Source organism: Peromyscus californicus, unplaced genomic scaffold (assembly GCF_007827085.1).
Source record: "Peromyscus californicus insignis strain IS unplaced genomic scaffold, ASM782708v3 Scaffold_1__1_contigs__length_55948999, whole genome shotgun sequence".
In the NCBI taxonomy this organism is placed as follows: Eukaryota; Metazoa; Chordata; class Mammalia; order Rodentia; family Cricetidae; genus Peromyscus; species Peromyscus californicus.
Window position 1 is genome coordinate 6552085 of NW_026294492.1, and position 27429 is coordinate 6579513.

The 27429-nt window shown below is 51.6% G+C and overlaps 1 long non-coding RNA gene across 3 annotated transcripts; it reads left to right on the plus strand.

The window, feature by feature from the left end:
• Window positions 1–9410: 9410 nt before the first annotated feature.
• Window positions 9411–27051, plus strand: LOC128115296 (uncharacterized). 3 transcript variants are annotated; one of them, XR_008220116.1, is made up of 8 exons: window positions 9411–12182; window positions 12915–13085; window positions 17887–18012; window positions 20916–21122; window positions 21960–22034; window positions 22516–22709; window positions 24306–24410; window positions 24834–27051. It is a non-coding gene; the product is annotated as an uncharacterized LOC128115296 (long non-coding RNA). The 3 variants fall into 3 exon arrangements; XR_008220115.1 differs by having other exon boundaries at window positions 22516–22698; XR_008220114.1 differs by having other exon boundaries at window positions 22516–24410.
• Window positions 27052–27429: the final 378 nt, after the last annotated feature.

Here is a 27429-nt window from a genome sequence, read left to right on the forward strand (position 1 = left end):
CCCAGGTGGAAGCCCTGGCTGCCGCAGCCTCCCTGACCTCCTGGGGCCTCAGGTCCCCTCGTGGCTGTAGTTCACTCCACTCCCAACAGGCTGGATTCTTCCCTGGCCTCACCCTCCATGTCCGTGTCGTACCGGGGCGTCATGGGAGAGTGGACTTTTCGCTCTTCCGGACGCAGATGGAGCCGTGGTATACCCAACGGCCTGCACTGGTGCTGTTCCCTGGGCCCCACACCAAGCACTTCAGCTCTGTTTGCATGGCTGCTGCTGATAAGGCTAAGCAAACATCCTGTGGGCTGGATCATGACTCTGGTGCTCCTGGGGCCTGGCAGCCTCTATCCAGGAAGTCCCCAGGGGGGAGAGGGAAGCCTGTGCCCATTATCAACTCCGCCTTAGAGTCTAGAAACAGCATGGTTGGACAAGGTCATCATCTCCATTTCACAGAGAGGCAATCTGGTGTCCCCAGGAATCCTATTTGTCACACAGCCACAGACATAGCTGTCATCCCTGCACCATCCCCAGAGCCTGTGTGGGAAGACACGGTGCCCTTCTTGATGTCTACCCTCTCCCGGTAGCCGGCTCCTTTTCCATTTTTATTCTATGGGAGCCCACCCTCCAAGCAGCAGTTGCCCAGCCCAATAATACTGCCCAGCATCCCCCTGCTCCATTGCCGCTGCCACAGCTCCCTCGGGCCTGGGCTAGCTGTTAAGGGGACTTATGGAGCCTCCCCAGCCCGTCTGTCCACCTGGCAGCCATGTTCAAGCAGCTTTCAAAGGATGAATAGTTAGTGGGAAAGTGCCAAGGAGCTCTGGGCATCCAGACAGGCTGTTGGTGAGGCTGGGGAGGTGGCTGAGCTGGTAAGGTACAGGTTTACCTTCGTAAGCATGAGGACCCGAGTTTGGATGCTCCGGAGTTCTGCGACCAGCGCTGTAATCCCAGCGCTGGGAAGGCAGAGGCCCAAGGATCCCTGGGGCTGGCTGGCCAGCCAGGCTGGCTACATGGGTGACCTCCTGCAAGGGTGGCGGGCAATGGAAGAAGATACTGATGTCTGACCGTGGCCTCTGCATGCCTACATACGCATACACAACCTGCATAACACACACACACACACACACACACACACACACACACACACACACACACACACACACACACGCACACACGCATACATGTACCACACACACATATACACACACACCCCACACACATACACACACACATTGCTGTTGATGAAATGTCATTGTCATACCACCTTTTTTTTTAGATGTTTTCCTTTATTTCTTTGAACTTAAAACGTTTTAAGTTTTTTAAAGATTTATTTATTTATTGTGTATACAATGTTCTGTCTGCACATATCCCTGCAGGCCAGAAGAGGGCACCAGATCTCATTACAGATGGTTGTGAGCCACCATGTGGGTTCTGGGAATTGAACTCAGGACCTCTGGAAGAGAAGCCAGTGCTCTTAACCTCTGAGCCATCTCTCCAGCCCACGTTTTAAGTTTTAAAGAATTTTATTGTGTCTTTATGTATGCACATGTGTGAATGTGGATGTTCACGTGCCACAGTGTATGTACATATAGAGGTCAGAGAACAAATTTCAGGAGTTGCAAAGCACCTATGCCCCATTCATTGTCCAGTTTTCCTTTTTTAGCTTCTGTTTTTTACATGTGAATATGGTGTGTGCGTGGGTGTGTTGGATGTATGGGGGAACACGTGTGAGGGTGGTACATGTGCACCTGTGTCTTGTATATGTAGAAGCCAGAAGTTGATGAACATACGTCTTTATCAGTTGCTCTCCACCTTGTACACTGGAGCCAAATCTCTCACTTGGATCTAGAGTTTGCTGTTTGGGGTGTAGTATTAACTAGCAAACATGTTCCAGGGATCGCCTATATCTTCCTCCTGAGCCCTGGGGTTGCAGTGGGTCCCTACACCCGCCCAGCATTTACATGGGTGTTGGGTATCTGAACTCTGGGCCTCACTCACTGAACCATCTCCCCAGCTCCCCTTTTAAGTTCCTTGGTTAGTGTGGTGTCTGCTCTGTCCACCATGACATCAGGCCACTTTAAAATATTTTTTGATGAAGGTCCCTTGGAGATTACTGGGTAACCTTTAAATTGGACCAAGTTAAAAACAGCCTTGCAAATAGGGTGTCCAGAGAACCACCAGCAGGCCAAATGATAACTCCACTCCCAAATTGAGGCTCTCTTGGTGTTCCAGTCCCTCCCCCACCTCCGGTAGCTGGCTGAGCCCTCCGGTAGCCAAAGCCAATGGAGCACTACACAGCTGTGAGGAAGGGACAATAAACTGACACCATGAAGACTCAGGGGCCTCGAGTGTGCTGAGCTAAGTCAAACCACAAAAGGGACATGCTGAACAGTCCCATTCACATAAAATTCTAGGAAATGCAAAATAATCTCCTGTTACACAAAGACCTGTAGCTGCCTGGGATGGTTCATTCTGAAGGGAAGGGTAGTTTCAAAACAAGACAAAACTCATTAAAATACCTTAATTAGAGTAGTTTGGGTGCATAATTATGTAACTTCAGTTAAGCTACCTTTTGTTAATTTTTGGTTTTGTCTTATTTTGTTTGAGACAGGGTCTCATTATATAGCCCTGGCTGTCCTGGAAGTCAATTTAGACCAGGCTGGCCACAGAGATCCACCTGCCTCTGTGCCCCCCATGGTGGGTTTAAAGGTGTGAGTCACCATGGCCGGCTAGTTAAGCTGTTTGAAAAGTTGGATCTCCTGCCTACTAACAACTGCCTCCCCCAGCCTACCCCACCACAACACCCACAGCTCCAGCCTCCCTCATCCAGAGCCCACAAGATCCTGGCTTCACTAAGACTAGGTCCTTATCTGCCTTTGGGCCTTCTCCATGGAAAACTTGGCCTGGCCAGTGTCTTCCATCAAACTAACCCTTTCCTTCTCCCTGGACAACATTCCCCACTCCCATCTCAAAACTCTGGGGCCCAGGCCCAACCCTGTGCTCTCCCAAGACCCCATTGAGCAATCCCTGTTGTACCAGACTCCTCTGTGTCGTGGGAGGGTAGGACGGCCAGGCTTTCTCTTTTAGACTCCGGAAAGCACTTTGGGAGAGCCTGGCATAAGTATCTGCCAACCTCAGAAGACTCAGCAGTGTGGGAACAGTTAGCGAGGGCCTGGCATCCAGTGGTGTACCGATGGCCCTGCTGGTCTCGAGGACTGAGGGCACCTTGGCTTGGGGGTGGGGAGGTGAGAGGGCAGGAGGCCTCATGTTCTACTCTCACCTTGACCAAAAGCTACTTGGAGGTGGAAAGGTTTCATTTCATCGTCCAGGTCACAGCCCGTCCCTGAGAGAAGTCGAGGTGGGAACCCATGCAGGCGTTTGACAGAAACTGTGGACTACTACTGCTTGCTGACTTGCCCACAAGCTCATGCTTACCTAGCTTTCTTATACAGCCCAGGACCACCTGCATAGGGATGGGACCACCCACGGTGGGCTCACCCTCCTCCATTGATTAATATAGCCCAGGACCACTTGATGGTACCACCCACAGTGGGTTAGGCCCTCCTCCGTCAATTAATAAGATAATCAGACCTAACCACAGACCAACCTGATGAAAATAGTTATTGGATTAAGATTGTCTTCTCAGATGACTCTTGGCTCTGCTAAATTGACAATTAAAGCTAACTAGGATACCTCATAACTAGGTCAGGGCTGGAGAGATGGCTCAGCAGTTAAGAGCACTGGCTGGTCTTCCAGAGAGGACCTGGGTTCAATTCCCAGCACCCACATGGCAGCCTACAACTGCCTGTAACTCTTCCTTCAGGGGATCAGACCTTCACACGGACATACATTCATGTGAAACACCAATGTACATAAAATAAAAATAGATAAATCATTTAAAAAACTAACTAGGTCACAAGCTGGTCACCCAGTGACCTGTTCCCTAGTTAGCATGTACCTTCTGGACATACTGCTAGAGGCCCCTGGCCACAGCCTGCCTGGAGAGGGCCAGCTAGGCCTCGGGGAGGAGGGGCCATGTGTGTCTTCCGTCTGCCTCTCCTCTGAGAGTCTCTGGCCCTAGGTGAGGAGGACCAGAGCTTAGCTGAAGTTCTGGAAGGCCGAACATCTGTCCGAACCCTCTCCAGCCAGATCCTCTGCTCTGCCTCTCAGAACACAGCAGCAACCTCAAAACCATTAGCACAGTCAGGTCTGGGGCCCTCCACACAAGGGCCAGTGTGCCAGTCAGCCCCGAGACGAGCTGGCCTGCCAGGGCTGGCTACAGCCTTCCCAGTGGCTGACAGCCAGGCCAGGAGCTGGCCTGCGAGTGTCTGGCCCAACTGGCCAGCGACTGCCTTATTCAAACTAGCCTTGCTGTGCAGCTGGAAGGCACGTGACCTTTCTCCTACTTCCAGCTCTGGCCTCCAGATGATTCCAGGCCTCTGAAGTTTGCAGACATCACGTGTTCCTGGCACGGAGGCCTCCCATCCACTCCTGGCTCTGGGCTGGCAGGCTGCTCTAGAGAGCAGAGCACACAGCAAGCAGGGTCCACCTGCAGGACAGTAGTGCCCTGCAGTGCCAGAGCCAGGCCCAGGTCTACCTGCAAGGGACCTCAGAAGCCCTCTCTGCCCCAGACTCTACCCTAACATGGCTTCTTTCCACCCCTAGGCACCTGTGAGGTGAGGGGAAAGGGGAAAGCTCCGTCCAGATGTTATTAGCCAGGGCCTCAGGGTGCTGATGCTGTATTAGTGACTCAGTCCCGACTGCAGGACCCACCTAAGACTCTAGTCTCTATGTAGGCACCACAGCCAGTGTCCCCTAACGCTGCCTCCATCAACAAGGGCCTCCGGTGGGGACAGGAATGTGCCCTTTTTTTTCCTTAAGAGAAAGAAGGTCATGGGTAGAAACTGGTCCATACATGGCTGGGGGATGGCTCTGTTGGTATAGTATTTGCTTCATGAGCACGAGGGCATGGGTTTGAATCCCCAGCACCTGTAAGAAAGATGGATGCAGCTGTGTGTACCTGTAACCCTGGTGCTAGGAGGGTAGAGCCAGGAGGATCCTTGGGGCTTGTTGACCACAGTCTAGCCAAACTGGTGAGCTAGAGACCTATCTCCAAACAAACAAGCAACAAGAAGGAAACTGGAGAGACGGCTCAGCGGGTAAAGGTCCTGGCTGCACAAGCCTGGATGCCCGAGTTCAAGCACAGAACCGTATAAAGGTGGAAGGAGAGAACCATCTCCTAAAATATTCCTCTGACGTTTGCGTGTGCATCATAGCAGGCATGCACACACACGATGATCATCGAGATAAACTTTGTAAAAATTTAAAAAGTGAAGTAGAGACGGATTAAGGAAGATGCCCAGCTTCAAGCTCTGACCCCCACACATGTGTACACATGGACAGACAGACAGACAGACAGACAGACACACACACACACACACACACACACACACACACACACACACACACAGAGAGAGAGAGAGAGAGAGAGAGAGAGAGAGAGAGAGAGAGAGAGAGAGAGAGAGAGAGAAAGAAGCTAACACTCTACCCAAATGGAATCTGCAGAACTTGGTGTGATGGTGTGGTGGTACCACGGAGACGGCATGACAGGACAATGTCATGGTTGGTGGCACAGTGACATGATGAGGACATGCTGGTGACGGGGGGAGAAGGGCCTGAGAGTCAGATTTAGTCAGCACCACCACCCCACTGCCCAGGGCGGCTCTGCTGCTTCAGCTGAGGCAGATCTTAGCAAGCCACCCAGGAAGCGCTGTCCCGGGGTGGGCTCCCCTCAGGCCTGCCTTCCCTCCAGTTCCTGGTGCCTGGGCCTTCCCAGGCTGAGGCTCCGGGGCTTCTGCCTACAGCTGTCCCTCCTGAGAGGCGTGCCCACCCCCTTCCAGCCTATGAGGAGGGCTCCAGCACACCCTCGAGGGGTCCCCTTGAGCTTAGAAAGCTTCTTAGCTAAAACCTTGCAAGGACAGCTACACCCATGGAGGGGGCTTCAAAGCTCAGGGGCTCACAACCGTAGAGAGGGGAATCTAGAGGTGGTCCCCTAGACTAAAGACACATGCAGGCAGCTGCCTGGAGTCCGCCCTTTCCTGCTGGCCGTGTGCCGGTGAGTGGCCACCCTAGCTGTGAGCTGTAGTTACTGCAGTCTGACAGTGGCACACAGATCCAACCTCTAGGGCTGTGTGAAGGTGGAGTCAGTACCCGTAATCCTAGCAGCTGGGAGGTGGACGCAGGAAGAGCAGTAGTTGAGGCTGGCTTTCCTAGGTACTGGGATCCAAGCTAGCCCGGGTTATATGCAGCTCAGGTGGTAGATTGATGGCCTAGCATGCACGAGGCCCTGAGTCTGAGCCCCAGGACTGCACAAACAGGGCACGGTGGCACACGCACAAATGTCAGCACTCGGGAGGGAGAGGCAAGATGAGTCAGATGTTCAAAGTCAATTTTAGCTACACAGCTAGTTGGAGGCCAACCTGGGATACGTGAGACCCTGTCTCAAAAAAAAAAAAAAAAAAAAAAAAAAAAAAAAAGACCAAAATGTTAAATAAATCAAATTTTCAATAGATAAATGTAACATATAAATCATTAATACACAAGTTAAATTTGTAATGAGGAATTTATGTAATTCAAAGCACACACACACCCATGAAATACAGTTTCATTTACAAGATAAAAAAGAACTCTTTGCAGTAGGGTCACCTAGCAGAAGTGTCTGAGGCCAGGGACCAAAATGAGCACTGAGTCAAAGGAAGATCAGCCCGAGACCCAGTAAGGTCTGTGATCCAGCCAGACCAAATTTACCTGTCTCAGAAGATGCCAGTTACCAAAACAAAAAACCTCCTTAAAAGCAATTTGGTAATCAAGCCACCCCCAACGGCTGACCTCGGATGATCCTGGCCTCTTCCTCCTTCCGAGGCTCTGTCTTAGGATGTTGCCTTCCCCCCACAGGGCCTTTCTCGAAGACTCAGAGCCAAGGCCTGCCCCCCCACAAGGCAGGAGCCTCTAGTTCCCCGAAGGACTCAAGAGCAAACATTTAGACTCTCTTAGTTTGCCCAACTGTACCAAGGCCTTTGCTCTGGAGATAGAGCTGTGTACACAGCAGTCACATGAGGCTCTCCTCTCACCCCTGGGGCTGGTGGGGGCTGAAAGAGGACCTGGAGGGGTCTGGAGTCCCCCACAGGGTGGCATCTGGAAGGCCCTAGCAATGCAGAGGCCAGGAGAGCCTGTGAAACCCCTGAGAAATGTGTGAACACGCAGTCTTGTCTGCAGAATTCACCAACTGTGTGTGTGTGTGTGTGTGTGTGTGTGTGTGTGTGTGTGTGTGTGTGTGTGTGTGTGGCGCAGGGGGGCGGGCTGGTACCTCGTGACTGTTTGGCACATGTTCATGGACATGTTCCAGGGCGAAGGAATAACACAGGACAGAAGGTGCCCTGACATTCCTCAGGTACAGGGGAGTCACATAAACAAGTCACTTGTCACAAAGGTGCCCAAGGAGTGGAAGGAACACAGAGCAGATCTAGGCCCAGCCGGAGTGCCAGAGACTTCCTGGGAGTCTAAACAGAGGCTGCAGACCTCGAAGGAGTGTGTGCGAGTGTGTGTTGGAGGTGTCAGAATTCCAGAAATCAGAGTGAGTGTGCACAGAGTCCAGAAAATAGGCTTTCTGGGTATGGTTGTTGTGGAGTGACTCTGTAGCCTGATCACAGGCCCATGTAATGTTCCAGTTAGGACATGACATATAAGCCAAGCTGAAGAACTCTAGGGGCAGCCCTGGCTGCATCCTTGAGAGGTCCACGGGCTCAGATGTACAACTAGGAAGCTGGACAGGTTATACGACACTGTAAACATCACAGAGCTGTGACCTTTGAGAAGGACCCATGGCATGTCGGCCTTCTGCCTAGAAGCAGCCTGCACAAACTCTGACACACGCACGCACGCACGCACGCACGCACGCGTGCACAGAGAGAGAGGGGAAGGAGAGAGGGAGGAAAGACAGAAGACAGAGAAGCTGTGGGAAAACAGAGAAACAGAGGGTAGGGTTCAGGGTCACAGACAGGGCTAGAGTACGTTCGGCTCTTGAGAGGAGAAAGTTGAACAGGTGAGGCGCTCCAGAAAGTTCCACAGCGTTTCTGAGGGTCCAGTAAATAATAGCCCGCACCTGTGCAGGGGGCCATCCCACAAAGCTTGGCAGTGAGCTGTGGAAGCTGGGGGCACAGGGGAGGCCCAGGAGGCCCAGGTGTGGAGACCGAATCCGTTATTTTTCCCACGGCCGTGACAAAATACTTGAGAAAAGCAGCCTTCAGAAGGATTTGCCTGTCTGGCTCCCAGTTTGAGGGTGCACAGTTGTGCTGGCTGGTTTTATGTCGACTTGACACAAGCTTGAGTCATCTGAAAGGAGGGAAACTCGTTTGAGATAATGCCTCCATAAGATACAGCTGTACGGCATTTTCTTAATTAGTGATTGATGGGGAGGGCCCAGCCCATTGTAGGTGGTGCCATCCCTGGGCTGCTGGTCCTGAGTTCTAAAAGCAAGCCAGTAAGTAGCACCCCACCATGACCTCTGCATCAGCTCCTGCCTCCAGGTTCCTGCCCTGCTTGAGTTCCTGTCCTGACTTCCTTCAATGATGGACCGTGATGTGGACGTGTAAGCCAAATAAACCCTTTCCTCCCCCAACTTAATTTTGGTCATGGTGTTTCGTCATGGCAATAGTGATCTTAACTAAGACAACAGTCTAATATGGTGGGGACGAGCTGGCAGCAGGGGCAGGTGGCCTCTGCAGTCAGGAAGGAGGGAGGGAATAATGTTGGTGTTCAGTGTGCTCTTTATTCAGTCTGGACCCCAGCCCATGGGATGAGGCATCTGTATTTAGGTGGCATTCTCCTAGTTCAGTGTCTGAACACAGGGTCTGCTCTCTGGCATCAAGTGCCCCGTGGTATAAATGGCTAAACCAGAATATAAGTCTTAGGTTCCTGTGCGACCCACACTGGCAGGGACCTCCATCCTAGGCTGACATCTGACTCAGTTAAGGTTTCCTGGAAGCAACCTCATAGACACGCCTACAGATGTGTTTCCATGGTGATTCTAAACCGGTGGGAATTGGCAATGATTGGTGACCATTACAAAGATTGAAATTCTGACCAGCCGGGGTGAAGAGAAAATACCAAACATGTCAACCTCTCTGTAGGGACCTCAGAAAAGTCACCCTTAAAAGTTCAGTTTGGCCGGGCGGTGGTGGCGCACGCCTTTAATCCCAGCACTCGGGAGGCAGAGCCAGGCGGATCTCTGTGAGTTCGAGGCCAGCCTGGGCTACCAAGTGAGTTCCAGGAAAGGCGCAAAGCTACACAGAGAAACCCTGTCTCGAAAAACCAAAAAAAAAAAAAAAAAAAAAAAAAAAAAGTTCAGTTTGATGAGGCATCATTTGCATGCAATAAGAATCACCACCCTTGCCGGGCTGTGGTGGCGCATGCCTTTAATCCCAGCACTCAGGAGGCAGAGGCAGGCGGATCTCTGTGAGTTCAAGGCCAGCCTGGTCTACAGAGTGAGATCCAGGACAGCCAGGACTGTTTCACAGAGTAACCCTGTCTCAAAAAGAAAAGAAAAAAAAAAAAAAGAATCACCCCTTTACTTAAAAGTCTATGAGTTCCGACAAACACAAATAGTCATGTGATCACTGCCACAACCAGGAACATTTCCACCACCCCAAAGCAGCCCCCGTGCCCTTTGGTTATCACATCTTTCCTGCTCTAGCCCCTCGTGAGTGCTGTATTGATTTCAGTCCTCGAGGGGACACACTCGGGGAAATGGGGGGAGAATAAGGTGGGTGGATCATAAGTTGATCCCTAAGACCTAGATGAGAAAGCTGGGTGTTGGGAGCCTCCCTCCTGGACTGCTCTCCCAGAGGACCTCCTAGCACCCATATCTGGTGGCTCACAACCGTCTACAACTCCAGCTCCAGGGGTATTGTCGTAGGGTTTCTCTTGCTGTGAAGAGACACCATGACTGTGACAACTCCTATAAAAGAAAACATTTATTTGGGGCTGGCTTACAGTTCAGAGGTTTAGTCCATTATCATCATGTCGGGAAGTATGGCAGGCAGACATTGGTGCTGGAGAGGTAGCTGAGAGTTCCACATGTAGATCTGCAGGCAGCAGGAAGAGAGAGTGACACTGGGCCTGGCTTGAACATCTAAAGCCTCAGAGCCCACCCCCAGTGACACACTTCCTCCAGCAAGGCCACACCTACTCCAACAAGAACACACCTGCTAATAGTGCCAGTCCCTGTGGCGGGGTGTGAGGGTGGTGATGTCATTTCCCTTCATGGTATCAATGCCTCTGGCCTCCCACAGATACCTGCACTCATGTGCACACATACACACACATTAAAAAATCAATCTCTTCTTGAAATCTTGGTGAAATGCTTGTCATCAAGTGCTGAGCAGGCAGATTCAGGGATATTTGTTGGGCTTATAGACTGGCCAGCCCAGCTTACTTAGTGAATTCTAGGCCCGTGAGTGACCCTGTCTCAAAAACAAACAAAAAAACCAGTGCCTGAGGAACACCACCCAGGGTTGTACTCTGACTTCCACAACGCTCACCCACACTTGTGCATGCCCTCCGCCACATACAAACATACACACTCATGCCGGGCAGCAGACCATGAAAGAAGGCTTCTCAGGGAAATGCAGATGCCTCACAAGGCAGGTTCAGCTGCACTGCACCTTCAAAGATGGGTGGAATCGGCAAGTAAAATAACTTTCCAGGACAGGCGTGGAGCTGCTCGAGTGCCTGTCATCTCAGCAAAGCTGGGGCATGAGGGTCATGAGTTCAAGGCTATCCTACACTACTCAGCAGCCTCGTTTGAACCACAAAAATCTAACCCTTAAAATCACCTGTTACTCGAATGTGTGATTTAATGACTTTCTCTTGAATTCTCTTCTCCTTGGTGGGGCTCACACCCTCTCTCTGCAGCCCTGGTTTGGCACTTCTCAGCTGATGTCGTTTCCAAAGCATTTTCTGAAGTTCTTGGTAACGTCGGTTTTTAAAGGATTTTTATTGTTATGTGTACAGGTGAGTATAAGTGCCCCAGATGGCCAGAGGCGTCAGATTTCCCCAGAGCTAGAGTTACAGGTGATTGTGAGCCACCCAGTGTGGGTGTGGGAATCGAACTCGGGTCCTCTGCCAAGAGCAGTACATGCTCTTAAGCACTGAGTTATCCCCTCACCGCCCCCGCCCCCAGACCCTGCAAAAATCAAATTTTAACACGGTAGAATACTTTCCAGTGTCCATGACTAGTCAGCCAGTCCTGTGTGTCAGGGCCTTTGGTTGTGTGGCCCTGCATTAAGTACTTGCCCCTCTCCTGGTTCTAATGAGTGTCTGAAGATGCCCAGGACTGGAATGAACTGACCCAAAGATAAAAACGTTCAGACATTCTCGATGCAAATTGCCCAAATGCTTTTTATAGGAAGTTTCATGAGTTTAAACTCCCTCCACATGGTTCATATGTTGTAACACGAGTTTACGTGCCTCCTCCCCACCTTTCTGTCCCCAGGACGGAGCCCAGGACACAAGCCCAGTGTCACCCCTCGCAACATTCTAGCCACACTTTTGCAAAGGAGGAGGATACGGGGTCTTTGGTAAATATAGTGGCCCATTTCCTTGACTGTGCAGGGAGAAGATATCCACCCTGACAGACACTCTAGGAATCAAGTTTTAGCCTGGGGAGGAGGTACACGGAACCTCTGGACTCTTTCTAGAGCACCTGTCATGGAGGTGTAGTAGCCCTTGGAGACCTGTGATCTTGGGTTCCTTGTCGAGAGGAAGGAAACTGAGGACGACACGGGGCAGGTGGCATTCTCCTGGTTCAGTGTACTGGCTCAACACCGGCTCTGTCTCCTGGGTGGCATTCTCCTGGTTCAGTGTACTGGCTCAACACCGGCTCTGTCTCCTGGGTGGCATTCTCCTGGTTCAGTGTACTGGCTCAACACCGGCTCTGTCTCCTGGGTGGCATTCTCCTGGTTCAGTGTACTGGCTCAACACCGGCTCTGTCTTCTGGGTGGCATTCTCCTGGTTCAGTGTACTGACTCAACACCGGCTCTGTCTTCTGGGTGGCATTCTCCTGGTTCAGTGTACTGGCTCAACACCGGCTCTGTCTTCTGGGATCACAGCCCCTGTGGTATGAATGGCTAAGCCGGAATGTGAGTATCAGGCTCGTGTGGAACCCACACTTGCAGGGACCTCCATCCTAAGTTGATGATTGTCCCAAGCTAGCCTCTCTATGAGGGTAGGAGAGCCGGGCTGGGCTGTGAAAAGGAAAGCTGAGAGGAAACCATGTTGAGGACTTCCTTATCTTCCGCAGAGACCCCAAGAGTGTGGTCACCCTTTTCAGAGAGCCAGTGACCCAAAATCAGACCAGCTGAGAGCTATGTAAACCAGGAACCCCTTCCTCGACCCCCCAGGATATACCAGGGAGCCATGTCCCTGGAGTTTTAGCGACTCTCCCGATGGGGCAGGAAAGAGGCCTCATCTGTAGCCTGGGTCAGCAGGGCCACTGTGAGCATCCAGTCAGACAATGTGAGGGGGTTCAAGGGACGCCTTCATTACAGGACACACCCAGAGACAGGGCCACACAACTCTACTCGCCACACCGAGAGACACCCTACAAACCCTAGCGCCCCCAAAACTGAGATCTGCTTTCACTTTCTTCCCACAATAAACTGCTGTACCCCATGACCACCCCTACCATTCATGATTGTCCACACCGCCCCACCATTCATGATCGGCACCGCCCCTTCCCCATGCTGAATTTGAATGGGAGTCCTTGTGTATTTACTTATTTCTTTAAGTGCTGGGAATTGAGCTCTGGGCTGGTGTGTGATGGACAGGCACTCTACCCGAGCTATACCCTGAGCTCTCTTTTTACTTTCCAGTTTGACGAAGGGGCTCACCAAGTTGTCCAGACTGGCCTCAGACTTGGGATCTTGTTTCTGCCTTCCTTACACTGGGATTTTCAGGAGTGAAGCCACAGAGACCATCAATCAATCACCCTCAGTAGTCTGAAGACTTCCCTTGGACTTTCAGGGACCGCGACACTGGTGTATGTGAGTTGGTTTTTTGTACTCTAATTATTTTATTTTATTTTATTTTATTGCACATGTATGGGTGTTTTGCCTGCATGTGTGTCTGTGCACCATTTGTGTGCTTGGTGCCTGCAGAGGTCAGAAGAGGGCATCGGATCCCCTGGAACTAGAGTTATGGACAGTTGTGAGCCACCATGTGGGTGCTGGGAATAAAACCTGGGTCCTATATAAGAGCAGCCAGTGCTCTTAACCACTAAGCCATCTCTCCAACCCTGGGCTTGTGGTTTTGACACTGAAAAGAATTTCAGGACTAGCCGGTTTATGATAGAGCAGACTTGGTGATTTTGTTGAAGATATCTTAAGGGTTAAGAGAAAGAGAAGCACTCAGAAAGAAAGACATACCTCCGTCGGGTTCTGTGCTTCCTCGAGGAGCATAGGGGAAAGTAAGGTACGGGAATGTGATCCTTCAAACAGAGCAGGAGAGATAAGACACACCCAAGTGTGGGTGAGGGCTTCTCCGTGGAGAGTCAGTCACCTGCCTCAGCATTAGCCCTTTACACCTTTTTGGTGGCTCTCAAGTTACATCTCAAAAGTTGCGAAGACACCTTTTTTTTTTTTTCTTCTCTCCTGATCAGAGAGAGGTGTGAGGTGACTCTGGAGATAGTGGAATTATAATCTGATAAAAGAAGGCCAGGAGTCACTAGGGTTGACAAGCCGGCAGGTCCTTTCCTGAAAACGGGGCTTTCCGGAGAGATTCCTAGAAAATTGCAGGTTTGTGGCTGGGAAGGGAGAGGCTAGGAGCAGCTGTGAATTGTGCTGGGACTCTAGTCCAGCTGCTGACAGAAGCGTCCCCTGGATTCCAGGGTGAGGGGCTTCTTTCTCCTTTTGAATGACCCCAAGGACATTTGAATGTCCCCTGCCTTGGGGTCACCCTGCCTGGCTCTTTACTTGGGTGGTTTTGTTTCCTTTCGTGATGTCTCTGATCCGAGTCTGCCATTAAGCCGTGTAGGTAACGGAAAGGCATTGAATTTGGAATAGGGCAAACCTGGGCTGGGGGCCTTTCACAAGCCACCTGTTTCCTTGGTGACATCCTCACAGGTTGTTAGGACAGATGGGACCGTGCATTGATAGCACCGTGAATGCCACACAGATGCTCTTGTGAGCAGCTGCGTGGAACTGAGATGAAGGTCGTGTCCTGATTTTCCTTGTAGACCTCACATCTTGGAAGGGTGTCGTGTGTGTGTGTGTGTGTGTGTGTGTGTGTGTGTGTGTGTGTGTGTGTGTGTGTACATAAACACGTATGTCAGACTTCTTAGCATGCATGAGCTACCGTGACATTAGACATTAAAATCTCGTTTCAAATATCACCATATTAAAAAATTTGACAAAACAGTCCGTTAACCACATCGCCAATTTACTCATGAGGTCAAAGGTCAGCGCAATTACTCATCAAGGAAATGCAAATTAACGTCCCAGTGAGAAGCCTCCGCCCCAAGCCCACCAGGACAGTGAAAAGAAAGCCCGCTGGCAATCATACCTGGGGAGAGGCGGAGCCATTGGGAGTCCACTCTTGCTACTGAGAAGCAAATGGTGAACCACTCTGAAAAACCAGTCTGCTGAATAAAAACCAAAACTGCACAGGAAAGCGTCCAGACTGTCTGACTGCATTCCTGTGGATTTCTGTAGTGGCAAAAGGCAGATGAGTGGGTGCCAAAGCCCGGAACTGGAAGAGCCAAGATTGACTCCAAAATGACACAGGCCGTGTGATACAGGGGCCTTTACCCAGCCTCACCGCCTCCAAGCCCACGTGCCCCAGACTTACCCCGCTTTCTCTCCTTCTCAGATGGAGTTTTGTGTAGCCTGGGCTAGCCTCAAACTCACTATGCATCACAATGGAGATGTCCCCAGCTCCTGACCGCCCAGCCGCCTCCTCCCACACACGGGGATCACAGGTGTGAGTCACCCAGGTTCTCCAGGCCCCTCTCTCTGCTCTTTCCTCTCACCCTACACACACAACCCCTTGTCCTCCCTGCCCCCTGTAACGGTCAGCTCAAACCTGGCCAGAAAATGGGGTCCTGACCGCACAGGCTGCTAGTGGGGAACAGTCTCCTGTCTGCCTCGGGCACCTCTCCTTACAGTTCCTCTGTCCACTATCGGGTCACTGTGGACTCAGTCTCTACCCTAGACAGGTGCACTCTGGGAAGGCAGTCAAAGCTGGCTGTCTGGGGGACCCTAGGCCCAGCTCAGGCCTTCAGGAGGGCTACTGAAATAATGCCGAGGACCCTGGCCACTGTCTGCAGAGTCAGGATCATTTAAGACACACAAATGGGGAAATCTTAGGGATAAATGCTCCCCAAGGCCAGGCCTAGTCAGTTCAACTAGACCATCTGAGTCCCCCTGGAACTTTCTAGAAAGTGGAGGGGGGAGAGACGGCTTGAAGCCACAGGAGCTCTTCTAGCCCCATTTTGGCCCCCTCAGAAGGAGAACCTGAGGTAGAGCAGAAAGGAGCCTGCCTCCATAGGCCACCTCCTCCCAACACCCTGGCAGAAGGGGAAGTGACGGCCAGGCCCACCCAGTAGGCCAGGAGGGGTTTTCCTAGGTAGAAGCAAGGCCCTCAGAGAGAGGTCCTATGTAACCAAGAGTCCCACCCAGGGGAAAGCACCAGCCAAGACACCCTGGCCCCTCCCTTTCCTTCCCAAGACAGGACTTTGTAAACCAGAGCCAGGAAGCCAGGCAGCTGGGAACTTGAATGGCCTCCAAACCCTGCTCTGAAATAGCTGAGTGGGAAAGTGTAGTAGAGTCCAAAAGGGGTTCTGGGGCCTCACTGGAGGACAGTACGCTCTGGAGTGTATCCTGAGACCACCCGAGCTGAGGTGGCCTACCTCCCAGAGTGTGAACCGAGCGGTGTCAGTTCATATAGCAGGGTTCCTGAATGACTCTATCTCCAGTCGCTGCCAAGGTCTCCCCAGGTCCTGTGTGCCCAAATGATTGACAGCCTCTCACATGTGTGAGACACCCAGCTGGCTCCTTCTCATCCAGGCCTAAAACACTAAGCCACTTCCTCAGGGGTCCCCACACACAGTGGTTCCAGCACAAGGGCAGGAATGGGTACAGCTAAGCAAAACATTAAAATAATAGTCTGTGGGTACCTCAGCAGACTGTGAGTGCAGTGTTTATGAGAGTGTCATCTTGATTATGAAAATAACTCAGCTAGCGGCGTTCCTGGGCAAACAGGATTCACAGTGTCTATAAAGAATGAGGGAGTCAACAAAGTGGGGGGGCAGTGAGTTTGGGCCTGGATGGGAGCCCTGGGATACAGAGAGTGGTCTCCAGCTGAAATCATACACCTTTGAGTACATCTATGGGTAAGACCATTCTGAACCACATCACAAAGGGGGTGTGTGTGTGTGTGTGTGTGTGTTCACAAGTAGAAAACATCTGCCACCTGTGATCTGCCCTGTGTCTTGTCACTCTTGAGGCGAAGCCCTGATCCCGGTGCCGGGACTTCAGGAAACAGGGACTCTGGGAGTGAGGGGGCGCTGAGGCTGGGGTCCCAGGATCGGGACCCGGGGACTCGTGTCCTCCTCAGGACAGCCAGACAGCTGCTGGAGTTCTTTTTGCCATGTAAGATTGCTCAACCTGCAGTACGATCGGGCTCCCCCAAACCCCGCCATCTGACCCCCCATCTCACACCCATTTGTGGTGGCTTTTGGCAGCACTTTTGGAACACTTGGGACAGAAAAGGGAGGCTCAGTTCAGGAAATGCGGGAGAGACGGCCGTTAGGGGAGAGAGTAGCGGGGAGAGAAAGTTTTACTTTCTTTTAAAGTAGTTTTCTGTATTTCTATTTTCTATTAAGAGGACAAACTGCTTTTATACTCTACAATCATTTAAATTATTTTATACAGTGACTAAAATACATTTTCAATTGTGTCAATTATAAGAATACTTTAAGGATTTGAGGGGGTGGGGAGTGATGGGTATGTGGGGGTATGGGTGTAGGGGTAGGTGTGGGTGGTGATACTTTGTGCTCTAACAAATAAAACTTACCTGGAAATCAGAAGATGGAGCTAGCCACTAGTCAACCATAGAGGCCAGGCACTGGTGGTGCACACCTTTAATCCCAGGACTAGAGAGGTGGCGACAGGAGGTGATATGGCTGGGCAGAGAGAGGAATATAAAGGGGGAGGGAGACAGGAGCTCAGACCTTTCAGGTGAGAAGTTGGCGTGGTAAGAGGTGGCTGTGACTTGCTCCTTTGTCTCTCTGATCTTTCAACATTTACCCCAATATCTGGCTCCAGGTTTTTATATTAAGACTAATTAGGATTTGCGCTACAGGTGTAGGTGGGTGTGGGTGTAGGGGTGGGTGTGGGGGGTGAGTGAGGGGTAGATGTGGGGTGGGGTGGAGGTGTTGAAACAGAGTCTCACTCTGTAGCCTTGCTGGTCTGAAACTCTCTGTGTAGACCAGGCTAACCTTGAGCATGCAGTGATCCTCCTGCCTCTACCTCTTGAGTGCTGATATTAAAGAAATGAACCACCATGGCCCAGGCTATTTATTTACTCAGGCTGTCTTGGAATTTAGGAGAATCCTCCTGCATCAGCTTCCTAAGTGCTGGAATTGCAGGTCTAATCAAGGGTTTACACAGGAGACTCAAACTCCCGTCTTCAAGCCCATTGACAACACATGATGGTATAGCCCATACTCCACTTGGTAGGCAAGGAGGGGCGGGAGGCAGAGGCCAGGGCTTCCACACCCTTTCCATATGCAGCGATATGACTCAGGCAAGTGCCTTACCTCTCCTCCCTCTCCTCCCTCTCCATCAGGTGATTCCACTCTGAAGACGACCAGCTGGCCAGAGACAACACTGGCCGCCACACGGCTCTCCGATCTACCCCACTCAGGGACACACCGTGCATCTCCAAGGCCTGGCCTGGAAGATCCATAGTGAAGTATGTTTTTTTGCTCAGCAATGGTGGCACACACCTTTAATCCCAGCACTTGAAAGGGAGAGGCAGACAGATTTCTGTGAGGTCCAGGCCAGCCTGGTCTACAGCGTGAGTTCTGGGACAGCCAGGGCTGCAAAGGAGAAAACCTGTCTGGAAAAACCACAAAGTATGTTTTGCCAGGTGGTGGTGGTGGTGGTGGTGGCGGCGGCAGCGGCGGCGGCGGCTGCCTTTAATCCCAGCACTCAGGAGGCAGAGCCAGGCAAATCTCTGTGAGGTCGAGGCCAGCCTGGTCTACAGAGTGAGATCTAGGACAGGCACCAAAACTACACAGAGAAACCCTGTCTCGGGGGGAAAGGGAGGGGGGGAAGGAAAGTATGTTTCTACATGGCAGTTCCAGTCAGGCAGGAACAGTTTATGCCATGCCTGGAGCCACTGCCCACTGACCCCAGGGCTCCCTCTGTCCCTGCCTGTCCTCTTCATGCCCATGCCATCCTGTTGCCCTACTTCCAGGACTCACCCCCCCCTGGTGCCTTTTTAGGTGCATTAGGGGCGTACCCTCCTAGTCTGCTATTCCCACATGCCGACCCCAAAGGCCTGGGGTGCCGACATGGTGAAGACAGACACCGATGGTCCAGTCTTGTGTGACTCCACAGCTCCTCCCATAACCCACAAGTTCATGGACGATGCCTCAGAACTCAACATTTGCTGACTAGTACTCAGCTCAGTGCTCCGAGGCTATCCAAGAAGACCTGGGTCCCAGGCACGCCCCAAGATCTCAACGCCCTTTGTGGGGTTAGCTGGACCACTCTCCTTTCTGCCCACCTTTGGAGATAATGATCTCCTGGGGTGGGCTCAGCATCCCAGACAGCTGGGATCAGAGGTTCTCCCTGGGAGCACACCTGGGAGCACGGGCAGCCTAGCCGCAGTGCTCCACAACCAGGGCTCCCTCCTGGTCCAGGCGGTATTTCCTTCTGAGGCCTCCAGTCTCACCAAGGTTAACTCCGTTGCCATGCTGGCATGCTGGCATGAGTTGAGGTGCCATGCTGCCTTCCAATGCCAGAACACTCCAGGGGCCTTTGGTGCTGCTGAAAAGAAAAAGAAAAAAAAAAAACCACCAAACTAAGTCAGTGTATGAAGAAGAGGAATGTGGAGGAGACTCCCTCTCCTGGGCCCGTGGCCAGCCCTTGGGCTCAGCTCAGTGTGCTCCCTTATTTGCTGAGCTGGTCTAAGTACTGGACGGGAGGCCACACCGACTGAGTCATAGCTTAAGGACTTCTGAGGCCCAGCTTGTGGCGGTTCTGAGGGCCAACTCTGCAGGCAGAGAGGAGGGACTTCTCAGGTTTGCTGAACTGGACCACACTGGCCTCTGAACCCTCAGTAGACCTGAGTCCAAGGATGCTCAAGTCTCTCCCGTTGGAATGTACAGTATCTCTCATGTGCTTCAGATTGTCTCTAAGTGGTTTCTACTCCTAGTGGGTTATGAACTCTGTCCTGGCTGGTTTTATGTCAACTTAACACAAGCTAGAGTCATCTGAAAGGAGGGAGCCTTAATTGAGAAAATGCCTCCATCAGATCCGGCTGTAAGGCGTTTTCTTAGTTAGTGATTGGTGGAGGAGGTGCCATTGTGGGTAGGGCCACCCCTAGGCTGGTGGTCCTGGGTTCTATAAGAAAGCAGGCTGAGCAAGCCAGTAAGCAGCACCCCTCCGTGGCCTCTGCATCAGCTCCTGCCTCCATGCCCCTTCCCTGTGTGAGATCCTGTCCCGACTTCCTCCAGTGATGGACTACAGTGTGGATGTGTAAGTCAAATAAACCCTTTCCTCCCCAAGTTGCTTTTGGTCATAGGGTTTCATCGTAGCGAAAGTGACCCTGACTAGGACAAATTCTGTGTGAATAATTGCTAAACCATATTGTTTGGGGAATAAATGGCAAGAGAAAAAAATCTCTGTGCATGTTCAGTATAGACAGACTTTCTTTCTTTACTGAATGTTTTTATCTGTGGTAGGTTGAATCTACCATCTAGCTCCCCCAGATACGCCTGTGACACACTTGGTACCTCTGAAAGTAAAGCAGGCAGGCAGTTTCTCTAGTAACCAGGCATCTGCTTTGGCCAGTGTACCCATCCCTATTCTGGGAGTTTCCCAATATAGTCTTCCAGAGTCCTTTTTTATTGTTGTTTGTTTGAGACAGGGTTTCTTTGCGTAGCCCTGGCTGTCCTGGAACTCACTCTGTAGACCAGGCTGGCCTTGAACTCTCAGAGATCCGCCTGCCTCTGCCTCCCGAGTGCTGGGATTAAAGGCATGTGCCACCATGCCAGCTTCTTCCAGAGTCTTTACCATGCAAGGCCCTGTCTTTCTGCAAAGCCTACAGCATCCCTTTACCCAAATCCAGCGGCACCCATGAGTCCGTCAGCTCTCCATGCCTACTCCTTGGGACCAACTTACTGCCATGGAGGCTCTGTTCTTATACTTTCACATAGACATCCACACATGTGCATACTACTTACAAGTGTATATGCACACACATGCACACACACACACACACAGAGCTACCTGGAGAGCTTGTTCTGGTTAATCCCTTACAATGCATTGTGGTTAATATCATTTACTGCAGTGCTGGGGATGGAGTCCAGGGCCTTGACCACTCGACCACTAAACTACATTCTCAGAGCACTGTGCTTTATTTTAAGAACAAACACAAACGCAACAGCAAAGCCTTTTAATTTAGCAACAATGGAAGGTTTCCTGCAAAGTTGCCAGGGCAGCGCGGAGTCCCTCATGGCCTTCCCATGGCCTGCCCCGATGCTGACATCTTATGGAACCATGCCCATACATCACAGTATAATCAAGCCAGTCACTGATGTCACTGGTATGTCACCAGTTCTTCCCTTTTGCTCTTTCCTTTTCCAGAGCCAATGCAGGACCCTAGTGCGTCTCTTCTCGGCCACCTCCCATCTGACAAGCCTCCTTGGTCCTTTTGGGGTTTCACAACCACAGCCCATTGGGGGAGTCCCCGTGAGGCCTTTTGGAGCGTTCCCTCATCTCGGGTTTGTGTGACAGTTCTCGGAGAACGCGATTCTGCACATCAGTTTGCCATGTCGACCCAGCTTATTGCTGGTGAGTGCAGCGCCCGTCACTTGAGAAAAATGACATCTGAAAGGTTTCTGCTTCCCCTTCCCATGCACAATGGGTCTGAAAAATACTCCCAAGAAAGAGGACAGAAGGTCTTCTCCCTGGCAAGGTGGTCACTAAATGTCACATAATGGCCTTCTCTCCCTTAGTTATGTACACTTTCTTAATCTCCTGTTCACAACCCTCACTGGCTCGCCTCCCTCCAAGGGGCAAAATTAACTCATGATAGGGGACTGGTTCTGATACTCTGAGGAAATCAAAATTTCAGAAGTCCCTGATGTAAAGTGACATAATATTTGCTCCCCGCTGCCATGTGCTAGGGATCAAACCTAGGATCTTGGGTATGTTATCGCAGACTTTCAACCACTGAGCTACATCCCCAGCCCTTAAAGTGACACAGTATTTGCCTATCAGCTGTGTGCCTCCTACCAACTTAAAGTCATTGTCGGATGTCTTTAGACTGTCTCTAGTGCAATGTAAGGGCTGTGTCAGTAATTGCTATACTATACTGCTTAGGGAATAATGACAAGAAATGATCTGTACATGCCTGTATCAACACCATTTTTAAAACTTAAGAAAAATTATCTATGTGTATGAGTGTTTTGACTACATGTATGTCTGTGCACCATGTGTATGCAGTACCCAAGGAGGCCAGAAGATGGTGTCAGATCCCCTGGGACTAGAGTTACAGATGGCTGTGAGCTGCCCTGTGGGTGCTGGGAATCAAGCCCGGGTCCCCCGGAAGAGCAGCCAGGTCTCTTTTAATAGTTGAGCCATCTTTCTAGCCCCAACCTCATTTGTGGTGTGTGTTTTCCATCCCAGGTTGGTTGAGTCCCCAATACAGAACCCAGGGACAGAGTAGACTGATGACTGATGCCGTTTCATCGCACATGTCAGGTAAGATCACAACTGTCTCTCTTCCTTGTCACGAGGAAGCTTCTGTCCAGCCACCTATCTACCAGGCATCACGTGGCGTGGCAGGCACCTTTGCCAAGCCTTTAGACAGGCTTGATTTCCTTTAATCCCATCCCGTTCCAGTAAGTGGATGTGTTTACCACCTCCACTTATCAGGCAAGGAGACAGCCATAGGGGGGTTAGGTCACAAGGCCACAGGGGAACTGAGCCCCTTCGATCATGCTCCTGCTTCTAGCCCAGCAGCTGGATGAACATCTGGGCTTCCGTGGGAACTAGCTGGATGAAGAGGGTGTGTGTAAAGAAGCAGACAGCAACCCGTACATTGCCGGGATCCACGGGACCAGAGAGTTAAGCGTGTACCAAACAGTCCTGTGTCTCCCACCTTCCCGTCTGGCATCTCCATGTGCTGCCAACAGGGAAGGAGGGTCAGGCTGGCAGTGAAACGAGGGCTTCCCCCTCTCAGTTCCTGCAGGACAAAAGCCAAATAGAAGGAGGGTGATGGTGACTGCTCCCAAACCATGAATGCTGAGCCATCGGAGACAAGGAAACGCAGCCTCTCAGCTCTTCGTGCTGCCTGGGTACAGAGTGAACCAGGATGACCCAAGAGGGCCCCACACAGATCTGTGAAGGACATGGAGCCTTGAAGGTATAGTGAAGGTACTCCAGCCAGACTCTTCCAGATGAGGAGGGATCCCAGTCCGTAGCAGGCCCTCTCCGAGGTTGAATCCCTTTGTAAATTTGGAGGTAACAATTCTAGTGTGGGGCGGAGAGAGACAGGCAGGGCGTGGTCATCAGAATAAATTAACTCCCCCATAGGGGAGAGGGGCAGTATGGGCTACAGCCTGTACATGGGGAAGGAGGAGGGTCTTCCAGCCAGGGGGTGCTGTTGTTACTGTGGGTGTCAAGGAGTCTCCCAGTTCCAGGGAAGCCCCTGGCAGCAGAGGCTGCCTGCCTGCAGTGAGCTCTGAATTGGGGAATACTCTGCCTTGGACTGAGAAGCCCCTGCAAGTGATTACAATCATGCTGAGGCAGGAGGATGGCCAACTCACGGCCATCACGTCTGAAGGCTGTGTGGGGACACAGGGACAGTCGTGCTTGAGCAGAGACCTAGGAAGACTCTCTAGGAAGTGGGACCAGAGGCAGGCATCCTAACAGATTTCCACTCAGGTCCCCACAGGCATACACACAAAGCCAGCCTGTGTGATGCTTCTCTGCTGCCAATGCCCAGAGCTCCCTTCCCGGCCCGCCCTGCTGCCTGGTCTGGGCTGGTGCCAGCTCTGCACTGGGTCACTAGGGAAGCCTGTTTGGCAGCACACCTAATTGTAGCCTGGGCAGAAAGGCCAGGCAGCCACGAGACACTTGGGTGGTGGCCCTTCCAGGATAGGAGGTGGCTTATGCAGCTGCCCAAGGCCACTCAACCTTTCAAGTCTTTTATCTGAGGCTGTTTGGGGGACATCAGCCTTGGGGAATTATGTCCAAGAGGTGGCAGGGTGGCATGGCTGGAGAGGTGGCTAGCTGTTGAGCTTACGCTCACTAGGCGACAGGGACCAGCTGCTTCTGACTGCCAGGCTGCTGTCTTCCTTTCTTCCTCTGTAAATCAGTAGTCCTAATGATGACCTTGACCTAGGGCCTCAGCAGCTCCGGAAATGGTGAGACAAGCAGGGTCTCAGACTCTGTTCCAGACCTAAGAAGTTTCAGGATGGACCCACAACCTGGGTCTACCATGCCTTCTCTGCACAGAGTCGTGGGTCTCTTCCTAGGCTCATGCTGATGCACTGAGCTCACACTGCAGAAGAAAGTCTCTTGCTAAGAGACAGAGAACGCCATGGACAAGGAGGCATGCCAATAGTAGCACAAACTGACCCCTGGGTGACCCTTCCTGTCCCTTGACACCCAGCCCAAATGAGCACTGTAGACGAACCTCCGGGCAGTCTCTCTGGGAACTGATCAGATCCTCTCTGCCGGGACCCATGAGCCTTGGTGGATGGTGCATCTGGTTTGTGGGTCAGTCTCTCCTGTCTTGGTGAGGAACCCAAGGACAGGACGTGGGTTTGAATTCTCCCTGTCCCCAGATTCCTCTCCTCCCCTGCCACATGCACCGTCCCTCTGAGAAGTCTCCAGGAGACTATGATACTCTGGTTCTGGTCTCGGTTTTTGTTGACAAAGGATGCAAGTTGAGAGCATGTGGACCCTGTCCTGAGTACCTGACACATGGACACATCTGCTTCTCTCTCTCTCTCTCTCTCTCTGGAGGACTGAAGACAATCTCACAGAGAGGGTGCACAGCCTGGAGACACACTGAGAAGGCAGAGGCTGGCAGCCAGGATGCGGCCACCCGCAGCCCGAGCTGCCCACCAGGTCTGTGAGAGTGGGTCCTCTGGCAGGCAGGAGCTACCCACTGCCCTGAGCCGGGCCTCCATGCAGGTCAGGGGTTAGCAGCCTGAGGTTGGGGAAGAAAGCTCTGGCTTGAGTGAGGAGGTGGCTGCTGGGGGTCACTGCTCACCAGCCTGTGATAATGGGGATGTTGCTCTAGTCCTCTGTTCCTCAGTTTCCCCATGTGTAACATGGGGCTGAAATGGAGGGGCAGCACACCAGCATCAGCACAACACTGGCCTGCTTCTGCATGTCTGTGCCCGACCTTCCTTTGAACTGGATACATCAGGCAAGGCACCGTTGTGATTTCTCTCTGGAATCCACTAGACCTCAGTTTCCTCTTTAGCAAACGAGTGGGCTGACCTGGATGGTAAATATCTTAACTGCCCCTCTGTCTTCCATCCCCAGGGCCTCCAGGGGAGGAGCCAGGAGCCTGGGGCTGTCAGCAGGAAAACAGTCGCTCACCCCCAAGCAGCCTCTGATTGGTGGAGGTGAACCACTTGACAAGGTGTTTGGCCAACCAGGAAGCTGCCATACAATCAGTTCCCTCTGCGTTCTGGTCTTTCTGCTGCTTCTGGCCTGATGAGCTGGACCAAAGAGAAAGAGAAATGGTAGGAAGAACGGGTGGGCCCAGGGGTGTGCCCACAACCTCTCCTCTCTCCAGCTCTTCTCAGCCTCTCCCACCTAATCTGGAGAGCATGTCAGTGCAGCGGGGACAGTGGCTAACCTGTGCGTTGTCCCATGTTGGTTTCATGGCTGGACTCTGGCCAAAGGCAGGAATGTTCAAGAGCTGTAGAGGCCTGGGCTAGCGGGGCTTGGACCTGGATGGGGTCACTGGATGACTCAGGGGTGAAGATCAAATGGATGAAGATGTCTGCCCCTGGGGGTCTCCTACCTCTCAGCAGCTGCCAGGCCCAGTTCCTCCAAATTAGCAGTAGAGAAGAGACTAGCCTTGGTAGATCCTTGGACCACCACATCTGGAATGCATCTCCAAACACACCTAAGTAAAAGATTCCCAGGTACGGCTTCTCTGACTACAGGATTTTAGAACGGACTTGGGAGCTGTCCACAGAGTGGCTAATAACATTCACATGGCCTGGATGTCATATGCCATCTGTGACTACCATCTTGCCTCACAAGACAGGGCATTTTAGTAGGGAAAAAAATGGAGAGATACACTCTCAGAATAAATGATAATTCCTAATGTATTTTACGTTTTAGTGCATTTTATGCCCCTGTAATACAATACCACAAGCCAGGCAGTTTATAATGAGCCTACAGTATTTGTTGGCTTGTGTTCTTGGAGTCTGGGCAATCTAAGATGGAATGGGCAGTGGCCAGTAATGCCCTTCCTGTCATACCACCCATGACAGAAGGACAGAGAGAGCGCGGTGGGGCTAAGTCCATCTATCCTTACGGAACCTTAACACAGCCTTAGCCCGCTCCTGGAGGGTAGAGCCCTTGTTGCTGAACCACTCTGTAAAGGCCCCACCTCCTAATACCACCAAAGATCAAGCTTCCAACATACGAACTTTGAAGGGCATGTTCAAACCAAGCATAATTTGAAAAAAATAAATAAATGAAAATTCCATAGTACAGAATGAAAAACTCAGTCTTTTGGCCTTGATTTTGTTCGTTCACAACAAAATCACGAACACTAACAAGGCTCAAGGCTAATTAGAAACCCAAGGCTGATACTAGTCACACAATCCCAGGGCTTGGGAGGCAGAGGCAGGTGCATCTCTGTGAGTTCAAGGCCAGCCTGGTCTACAGTGTGAGTTCCAGGACAGCAGGACAACATAGTGAGACCCTGTTCTGAAAAACGAACCAACAGACCACCAACAACCAAAACAGGAACCCAAGGCTAATCCAATTTTGGCACGCACTCAAAGAGGAGAGTCATCAAGGTAACCCAGCACGGTAACACCAGGACCTGGAGAAGCGGCGCTCTTATGTCAAGCCTGTTGAGTCCAGCTCGGTTGTTCGAACATCTTCACTGGGTTCTCCCACAGGGGACAGCTGATCTTGCTAACTTTCCCTGTCCCTTGGTAGCTGGTTTCCAACCTTTCTCATCTCTCCAAGTCTGGACCTCACAGCTGTCCCAGCAGGCTGGAGCAGAGGCAGGAGGAGCCACAGCCTGAGGCCAGCTTGGGCCCTAAAAGTGAAGGGGGGGGGGGAGAAGAGAAGCGAGGAGAGGAGAGGTTCAAGAAGGAGGCACAGCGTTACTAAAATTACTAAGGAAATAGGAAGCTAGACCCTGGGGAGGTTGCTCCGTCAGCAAAGTGCCCTCTATGCACATAAGAACCTCAATCTAGATCCCCAGAACCCAAGGAAAACAAACAGCAAACACCAGGCCTGGCCGCGTGCTTGCAATCCCATGCTAGCAAGGCAGAGATGGCGGATCCCCACAGTTCCCTGGCTAGCCCGTCCAATCCAACTGGTGAGCTTCAAGTTCAGCGAGAGATTCTGTCTCAAACAATGAGGTGGAGAATTAACAAGATAGACACTCCAACACCAACTTTTACCGGAACTGGCTTTGCGGCGATCAGTGGAGTGAATGGTCATAACAGCATAACGTAGGGTAACTTGACAGTATCTTTGTGAATAAAATGTATGTATAAAGTCACCGGGCGGTGGTGGCGCACGCCTTTAATCCCAGCACTCGGGAGGCAGAGGCAGTTGGATCTCTGTGAGTTCAAGGCCAGCTTGGTCTACAGAGTGAGTTACAGGACTGTTTCACAGAGAAACCCTGTTTCGACAAAAGGTATGTATACAGTCATTTGTAGTTGTGCATACTTGTAATCCCAATACAGCTACAATCTGTCTCAGAAGAGTCAGGAAATCTTGGCTAAGTTTGAGGCTAGGGCAGAAGGATTGCCGTGAGTTCAAGACCAGCTTGGATTACATACCAAGACTCTGTCTCCAAAAGAAAAGGAAAGAAAAAAATGCATGCACATGTATCAGGATTTTAATAGCAGTTTTAGTCATAATAGCCTGAGACTGG